Below are 9,185 nucleotides of genomic sequence, written 5' to 3'. Positions count from 1 at the left end.
GCGCAGCATCACCAGCTTGAGCACAGGATCCCTGGCATGGGCACAGGATTACCCCTGTGCTGGCTTGAGCCCAAAGGTCGCTGGCTTGAACCAAGGTCACTGGTTTGAGCAAAAGGTCACTCACTCAGCTTGAGCGCCCACCCCCATCAAGGCTTGTATTAGAAGCAATCAAAGAACAACTAAAGTGGCACAACTGTGAGTTGATGCTTCTCATCTCTCTCCCTCCCCGTCTCTCTCTCTCTCAAAAAGGGAAAAAAACAAAACAAAACAAAACAATGCTCTAAAAGGACAATTGGTTCATACTGATGTTACATTTCTGTTTATCAATCTGAAAATTTTACAGGCATTTTTGATGGAACAAATTCTTAAGAGCACAAAATACTTTTCTCCTTAATGTGACCTCTGAAGACATACTGTTCATCATGAAGGAAAGACTGAACTCACATTTTTCTCAACTAACACTAAAATTAATTTAATTTTATATAATTAATATGTTGAAGAAATTTTGAATATACACTTTATTTTATAAAATAATATCTGCAAATTCTGTTTTATTGGGTTTTTAAAATTGCACTTATACTAGAAAATCTGAATTCTTTCCTCTTGACAACGTTACCTCTTTAGCAGCTTTATAAAATCAGGGGGTTGAATTTATGAGCTAATATTTAAGGGTGTCTGATTCTGGAGTCCTTTGTTGGTTCCTTTAGTTAAGGACAAGCTTCTTTAAAAGAGGAAACCATCACAACCAAGTCTATAACTGTTAGATTGTAACATGTATGTTTCAGTTAAACATAAAGCCAGATACACCTGTATTAACCATCGCAATGCCATCATCTACTAGTTCCTTTACATTTATTATTTTATCAAATCTGTATAAAACTACCCAATAATTATTAAAGTTGAGTTTTAAGTGGAAAAATGAACTATTGGTTAATAAAATATGTTTTATAATTTTAGCTTCCTTTCCCTATTATAATTACCTACTATTACTCTCAGCCTTTTCTCATATATTGAATGGTGTATTGTTTTCACATGTTATCTAAGTTATTCTCTTCTCTTCGTTCTTTTGAGTTTTGCCTCCAGTCCACTCACTGAAACCACTTTTTAAAAAAACTGTCAGCATCTTTATTTATTGCATATTATCTTTTATTTGTATTTTATTAAATGTTTATTTTTTAATTTAAAAAAAATTTTAAGTGAGAGGTTGGGAGATAGTAAGAGAGACTCCAGCATGTGCCCTGAGCAGGATCCACCTGGCAACCCCATCTTGGGCCAATGCTAGGACCAACCAAGCTGTTTTTAGCACCTGAGGCTGATACACTGAGACTTACCAAACTATCCTCAGTGCCTGAGCCCATGCTGGAACCAACTGAGTTACTGGCTGCAGGGAGGAGAAAAGAGAGATAAGGGGGATAAGTGTTCCCTGACTAGGAATCAATCCCAGAATGTCCATACACCAGGCCAACACTCTATACATTGAGCCAAACAGCCAGGTCCTAAATGTTTATTTAAAATAAAAATAATCAATATAGTAATGAAAATTGAGACCATACAAAATGGGACAAAAATAAAAAAAAAACATGTCTTTTTTTCCATACACCTGTCCTATCCTCCAAAGAAACTATGTTTTAACATATTTCTGTTTGGGATCTTCTAGTGATGAGTTCTAACATGCTAAACCAATCCAAATATGCAAGACACATTTAAGTAGTCTAATAGTTACATTTTTTTATGTGAGAGGAGGGGAGATTGTGAGACAGACTTGCACATGTGCCCCAACCAGGATCCACCCGGCAACACCCATCTGGGGCTGATGTTGGAGTACTGAGCTATTTTTAGCACCTGAGGCTGATGCGCTGAGACCAACTAAGCAATCCTCAGTGCCCAGGGCCAAGCTCAAACCAATCAATCCACTGACTGTGGGAGAGGAAGAGGGAGAAAAGGGGGGGTGGGGAGGGGAAGCAGATGGTTGCTTCCCCTGAGTGCCCTGACTAGAAATTGAACCAGGGATGCCCATAAGCCGGGCCAACACTCTATCCACTGAGCCACTGGCCAGGGCTAATGGTTACATTTCAAAAAGTAAAAAGAAACAGGTAAAAATAACTTTAATGATATACTTTATTTAATCCCATATTACATACAATCAATATAAAAATAAGAAAGAGATATATTTTTATGTTAAGTGTATTTCATACTTAGAGCACATACCAAGTTTTACTAGCTACATTTAAATGTTTTTTTTTTCTGATAGAGACAGAGAAAAAGAAACAGAGAGAGGGACAGATAGGGACAGACAGACAGGAAGGGAGAGAGATGAGAAGAATTAATTCTTTGTTCATTGCAACATCTTAGTTGTTCATTGATTGCTTTCTCATATGTGCCTTGACTGGGGGGCTACAGCAGAGTGAGTGTCCCCTTGCTCAAGCGAGCGACCTTGGGCTTCAAGCCAGTGACGATGGGGTCATTCCTGTGATCCCATGCTCAAGCCAGTGACCTTGGGATTTCGAACCTGGGTCCTCTGCATCCCAGTCTGATTGATGCTCTATCCACTGTATCACCACCTGGGTCAGGCTACATTTAAATGTTTAATAACCACATGTGGCTAGTGGCTGTCATATTAGGCAACACAGGACTTGGTAATATATATCGTTTGCTATTTAGCAGTTTTAAACTGCATCTGTTGATTTCCTGACATGAAAATAAAGAATTTAACACCCTCCTCTACCTATTCTATCTCATAAATCTTGTTAAAGTTGTATGGTTAGCTCTCCCATTGGCCTTCTTTATTATTTGTAAAACTATACCCAATCTTTATTTCTTACACCAATATTAGACAGTATCCCTTGAATTCCAGCTATGCAAGATATAAAAATTAATATTCCTTCCCTCTCTCCATCTTTCTTACTATGCCTCCAAACTTTCATAAACTATACCATTACTTTGAAATTTTTGAGGTTTATAACTGATGAATTTTGTTCTATTATTATAATTAATAATTTTTGGTGTGTTTTGGTTCTTAGAAATGTAAAACTAGTAGATAGCATTTAGAATATAAGGCACTTGGAAAGATTCATTGTGAAATCAAGCAGTATCATTCAACCCTTTTGAAATGTAATCTCACACTCCATCTGTTACTTAAGCAGAAGCTTATGACTATTAAGAACAAATTGATTCTCATTTCTCATATTTCATCACTCAGAATCATGGTTCAGTTTTAGTGTAATTCATTTGAGAACCATGGCTTCATTATTCAATCTTATGTTCTCCTTGGATTCTCTTATTCTTTCATTTACCTTGTTAACTAAGAAATATCTTGGCCATCTTGTTTTTAGATCATTATGCTTTTTAATCATACCATTTAATACAGGAAGACAACTGTTTTCTTAAAGACTACCTCTGGTAGTCCACTAACTAACTTGAATTTATTCCCTGTATGTCTACTGCTGAGCTGGTATTCTAGGATTTAATGTTTCTTTGTTGTTATTGTTGCCATTGTTTTATTGGTTAATTTTATATACCAAGTAATACTTTTTCAATAAAGAATATATTTTATTGGATTTTATCATCCAGAAATTTTTTCAAACACATGCAAAAAAGGCAAACTTTCTGAGTCTTTGCATGTTTAAAATGGTTTTACTTTTCTTTTATACTAGACCGGTATATTTTAATTTTTCAAGAAATATCAAATTTCTATAGGAGCCCTGCATGTTATAAATACGTAAATGTTAGTGTGGTCCTATCCAGTGGTGGAATTCAGCTCATTTGTACCAGTTCAGCTGAACTAATACATAATTTTGTTGAGTTCAGCGAACCGGTTGTTAAAATGGCACTTGTAATCAGGTTTTCTCTAAGGTGGGCACTTGGACAGCCATCCAATGTGGAAATTACAAATTTACATTCCTTACTCTTTTTTAACATTCATCTGCACAACAGCATATTTTAGGCGCCCATAGTAATGTTTATTCTATCCATAGCTGAAAAATATGTTTGTAATATTTATTTATTCATTTCATCAAATTCATTATACCTTTGATGAAATACTACATTTTAATTCCCTTGCATTTGTTACTTCAATAAACAAACATATAGCATAAAGAGAAAAAGTGCCAAATAATCAGGGGGTGATAAGCTGTCATTTGTTTCAGCTTGGTGCTACGCCCAAAATTCCCCTGAGATATTACGAGTGCGTGGTGAAGGATAAATCACATAGCCAATGATGCTCAGATAAAAGCAAAGAAGATTGCAAGTGAGGATGCCAATCAAGAAGCAATATAAAAATATCTTAGATAACAGTTTTATAGTTTTTTTGGTTAGGTATTATTTAATAGTTTTCATTAGTATGTTATTTATTTATTTATTTATTTATTTATTTATTTATATTATTGAGTGAGAGGCAGAGAGGCAGAGAGACAGACTCTCACATGCACCCTGACCACAGCACCTGGCAAGCTCCCTACAGGGTGATGCTTTGCCTATCTCAGGCCACTGTTCTGTTGCTCAGCAATTGAGCTTTTTCAGTTCCTGAGTTGACGCCACGGAGCCATCCTTAGTGCCTGGGGCCAACTTGGTCGAACCATTCAAGCCATGGTTGTGGGAGGAGATGAGAGAGAGAGAGAAGGGAGAAAAGGAGAGGTGAAAAAGCAGATGGTTGCTTCTCTTGAGTGCTCTAACTGGGAATCGAACTAGGGACTTCCACACGCTGGGCCAATGCTCTACCACTAAGTCAACTGGCCAGGGTCTTCATTAATATTTTAAAACTCTTTCTTATAACATAATTTAGTTTTGTGTACTTCTTTTATTGTCCTTATTTAAGTACTAAATGCATGAAATCATAAACTACCTTTAGGTATATCGGTTTTTTTATTCTTAAAATGGGCATTAAGGCAGAGAACCTGTTGTTAGATTACTTGAATCCCACCATTGTTCCTACCTATTGAAAATGACGTTCCAAGTGAATCAGTTACACAATTAGGGGGTAATATAAATCCCTGCACTTCTTCCCACTAGTTATGGTGAAGCAATATCCCATGCTTTACCTTTAGCCACTGTTTTGTATCAGTTGGGAAATAAAAAAATTTCATTATACAGCCTTTCATAGATACTTAGAAGAATTGCAACATACTGTAGCATGTCTGGAAATGTCTTTTTTTCCTGCCCACATCTTACAAAATCATAACTGCATGGTGGGTGCCTTTGGGAATTTTTAAGTGTCTTCTGTGAACAAGGAGAAATGCAGACATGTTGGCAAAGCTGATCATTTTTGCTGTGGATTTCATGCTTGCTTTGGCCATTTTTATTATCCTCTATGCTGTTTACTTAATAGCAGCCACAGGTATTTTTATCTCAGTCCTTCTCTATATTTTCAAAGGGGAGATGAAAAACAACTGTGACCTCAACAATGACAGACTCTGGGCACTGGATTCTAGCAATGTCTCTGGAAAGTCATTCGCAGGCAACATAGAGACAGTCAGCTCCAGGATGGTTCCTGCTGATTTTCCAGCCTCGGGAGAAGGGGCCTCCTTGCCCAGGGAGAATGGTTCTCTGTTCTAAAGAGTGAGGCACTGTCTACAGTGGAGGAGACCCATGGGGAGACTTCTGCAACACCGGACCCACCCACCTGACAGGTATCTTTTTAAAAAGACATCCTGCCCCTCTAATCAGCTAAGTGCCTGGCTCCATTAACTCTGTATTCATTAGTCCTGAGTGATACTTTTTATTGAACAAAGCAAACTTGTGCACCATATTGTGTCTTATTCATCAACGAATTTGGGACCAACCAGTGTCTTTTCTTCTACATGAGAGATATTTTTTAAGGTGAGCTTGTGGAATGTGTGGCTTAATTCTCCCTTTTATGAATGAGATAGTACAAGTAATATGCATGCTTGAGATTAGAGGAAAAAAACAAACTAACTATTTTGATTACTGTCTTCCATTTTTTGAAAATGGACTTGGTGGCTTCTATAGGGACTACAAACAGTTCTTGTTATCAGCTGAAAGTCCTGTTTACTCAATAAACCCAAGAGTCTTACCTGTGTTATTTTCTCTCCCAAGCATTGGTTAGACACAGTTCAAAAGGCTGAAATTTCTGTTTCACTCTACTCGTGGCAAGTTGGCCAAAAGCTTGGTAGGAAAGTTTGAGAAAATGAAAGTTCTTTCCATTCATGGGCTGTAGTGTTTTTTTTTTCCTGGACGCCAAGTGACAAAGGTAATGTGACATTGTCCTCCAGTGAACAGTATATTTTCAAAATGATCCTTGGAATATGTTTGAGCATATGAAATGGCACTTCCTTTTTGGTCTAGCGTCCTGTGAACACTGGAGATTGTAAGGAAAATAAATTCAAGGTGATCTAATAATAACAGCCCAAACCCTGAAACCAGACTCATTTGGAATCACCTGGTCCCATGTTCCTATTTCACTGTTTTGGTTCAGTGCAGGCAAAAATGGATCAGTCTTGTCTTGGTTATTGTCAGATAAATAGTCATGATAGGTGTCCTGTGTTTGGGTTTTTATGATGTAATTTCATATTTTTATAAGTACATAGATACATTTTTCTCAAGAACAATATTTGGTTAATTTGCAGAAGATTCTGGTAAATTGATTTCATTTTAGCTATTGTGATTACTACTTCTTAGAACCAGGCCTTTATTCTCATATTTGATCTCTATTGCCTTGTGAATTTTTGACATCTTAACATTTTGAAGTCTTTCTTTCTAAAAAACTGAAAAATTATTTTAGTCTATCTGTAAGGTAACACTTAAATAAACTCCCTACAAAAAATGTAGCAAAATTGTACTCAATAAGGAAAAAAATAAGCTTAGTCCCGTGGGCAGTAAATACTTGAACTTTTAGTAGATCGTAAGTGTGATTACCACACATACACAAAAGAAAAGGGTAACTATGTGAAGTGATAGATATGTTAATTAGCTTGCAATATTTACTTCACTATAAATGTATTATACATCTTAAACATATACAATTTTATGTATACTGCTCACAAAAATTAGGGGATATTTTATTGCTTCATATTCATTTTGAAATACCCCCTAATTTTTGTGAGCAGTATATGTATATATATATATATGTATATACATATATATATAACATCCAGTTATATACCTTAAATAAACATCAGTTCTAATCAATAAAGCTGAAAAAAGAACTAGAAAATGTGTCAGAATAAAAAATAAACTAAAATACAAGAAAGAAAAATATACTTAACCTTTTACAGAATGATGCATTAACTTTAGTATAGTAATGTTAGCCATGTTTTAGCCATGGCATTTGTTCAAGTGCAATAACTGCCCCATCGAAGAAACTGATACATTTTATTGAATAAGTACAGATTATAGTAAGGAGTTTAAAAATAATTCATTGCATCATTTCCAAATTTATACCCAGAGGCAGAGGGAGTAACCTATCTGTTGGGATGTGGGATATAAGACTAGACCAGACCTTAAACTATTGCCTCTAACTGCTGACCACCTACATGGAATTTATCATTACAGAAGCATTATTTTGTAAAATGTTTTTTTAATTCTAAGAAAATTAAACTCTTATGCAAATATTGTAGAAGAGTTACACAGATTATGTTTCTTTTTGTCTTTAAATATTCATTAACTCAGTGACTTATCTAAAAGGCCCCGAGGCATGAAGACACAGTTTAAGTCAATTCTGATTTAGGAGTGGCAAAAGACCAGGTCCTGAGTATGAGGCACTGCCTGAAGTCAGGGATCCTAGGGAAGAACTAAGGAGTAAGAGTGAGAGAGAAAAGTATGAACAAAGGGTGAAGGCGCATAATATGCCCGCCTTGGGTACAATTACACGTACAGTTTTGCCTTGCGAAAGTCTCTGAGCCCTGGCCGGTTGGCTCAGTGGTAGAGCGTCGGCCTGGCGTGCATAAGTCTCGGGTTCGATTTCCGGCCAGGACACACAGGAGAAGCGCCCATCTGCTTCTCCACCCCTCCCCCTCTCCTTCCTCTCTGTCTCTCTCTTCCCCTCCCGCAGCCGAGGCTCCATTGGAGCAAAGATGGCCCCGGGCACTGGGGATGGCTCCTTGGCCTCTGCCCCAGGCGACAGAGCGACGCCCCGGAGGGGCAGAGCATCGCCCCCTGGTGGGCAGAGCATCGCCCCCTGGTGGGCGTGCCGGGTGGATCCCGGTCTGGCGCATGCGGGAGTCTGTCTGACTGTCTCTCCCCGTTTCTAACCTCAGAAAAAAAAAAGAAAAAAAAAAAAGGAAGAAAGTCTCTGGATACCTAAGAAACATTTACACTTGACTGTGCCCATAACATTCAGGGGTTATGGGCCACAGTTGTACCCCAACAAAGACTTCTTGTGCAGTCTTTGCCATTGGTCCCAGAGCTCTCGTATGTCCTATCTGTTTCTAATATAAAGGATTAGGGTCAGTGGCAATGATTTGGTAAGAAATCAAAACTGCTCTACATTTTGAGTATCTTTGAGGCTTGCCTTCAACCCCCACTGTGTGCCTTTCTTACAGTCGCCTTCAGAGTGGCTGCTGGCTCCATAGGACATCAGGGTGGCTGCCCCACCAGGCTCCTGCTGCTCCCTTGAGGTCCTTTTTACACTCAAACATTGTGACTGTTCCGTGGGTGGGTTCCAGAAACCTAGATTTAGTTCTGACAAATTCTCAATGCTTTTAGATAAAAGTTCATTTTTAAGACATAAGATTTACCAGAGAGATTCAGCTAGGATTCCTCTTGGCTTTATTTTATAGAACGTAGCAGCACAGTCTTAAACTCCAAAGAAGCCTTGAAAGTCCTTGAGTGCATTTCTCATCCAATTAAGAAATATCTTCTACAATATCCTTGAAAGATAGTTGTCCAAGTTCTGCGTAAGCGTTTTTCATGAGCTCAAACAGGGCAGCCTGTTGTTAAGAACTTTTCTGTAATAGCCAATAGGAATCGAAGTCCCTATACCTCCCATTTCTTTGTCCTATTTTTGCCCTATTAAGCAATCTAGAAAATAGTTGACTAAGTACAGTGACTTCGCAGAATCATAAATTCTAAGAAGAAAGAAGAACTCTCCTCATGGATTTGCTAGTTGCTACTCACACCATTAAACAATGTTGCCATTTTCAGTGCAAATGGGCCCCATTTAAAATCATAACTTCTGAGATAAAGCTAGGCTTTATTGTGTACTTTAACAGAGGAGTCTTAATTTGTCTTTC

The sequence above is a fragment of the Saccopteryx bilineata genome, chromosome 6 (genome assembly GCF_036850765.1).
Source record: "Saccopteryx bilineata isolate mSacBil1 chromosome 6, mSacBil1_pri_phased_curated, whole genome shotgun sequence".
Classification (NCBI taxonomy): domain Eukaryota; kingdom Metazoa; phylum Chordata; class Mammalia; order Chiroptera; family Emballonuridae; genus Saccopteryx; species Saccopteryx bilineata.
This window is presented reverse-complemented; position numbering follows the sequence as displayed.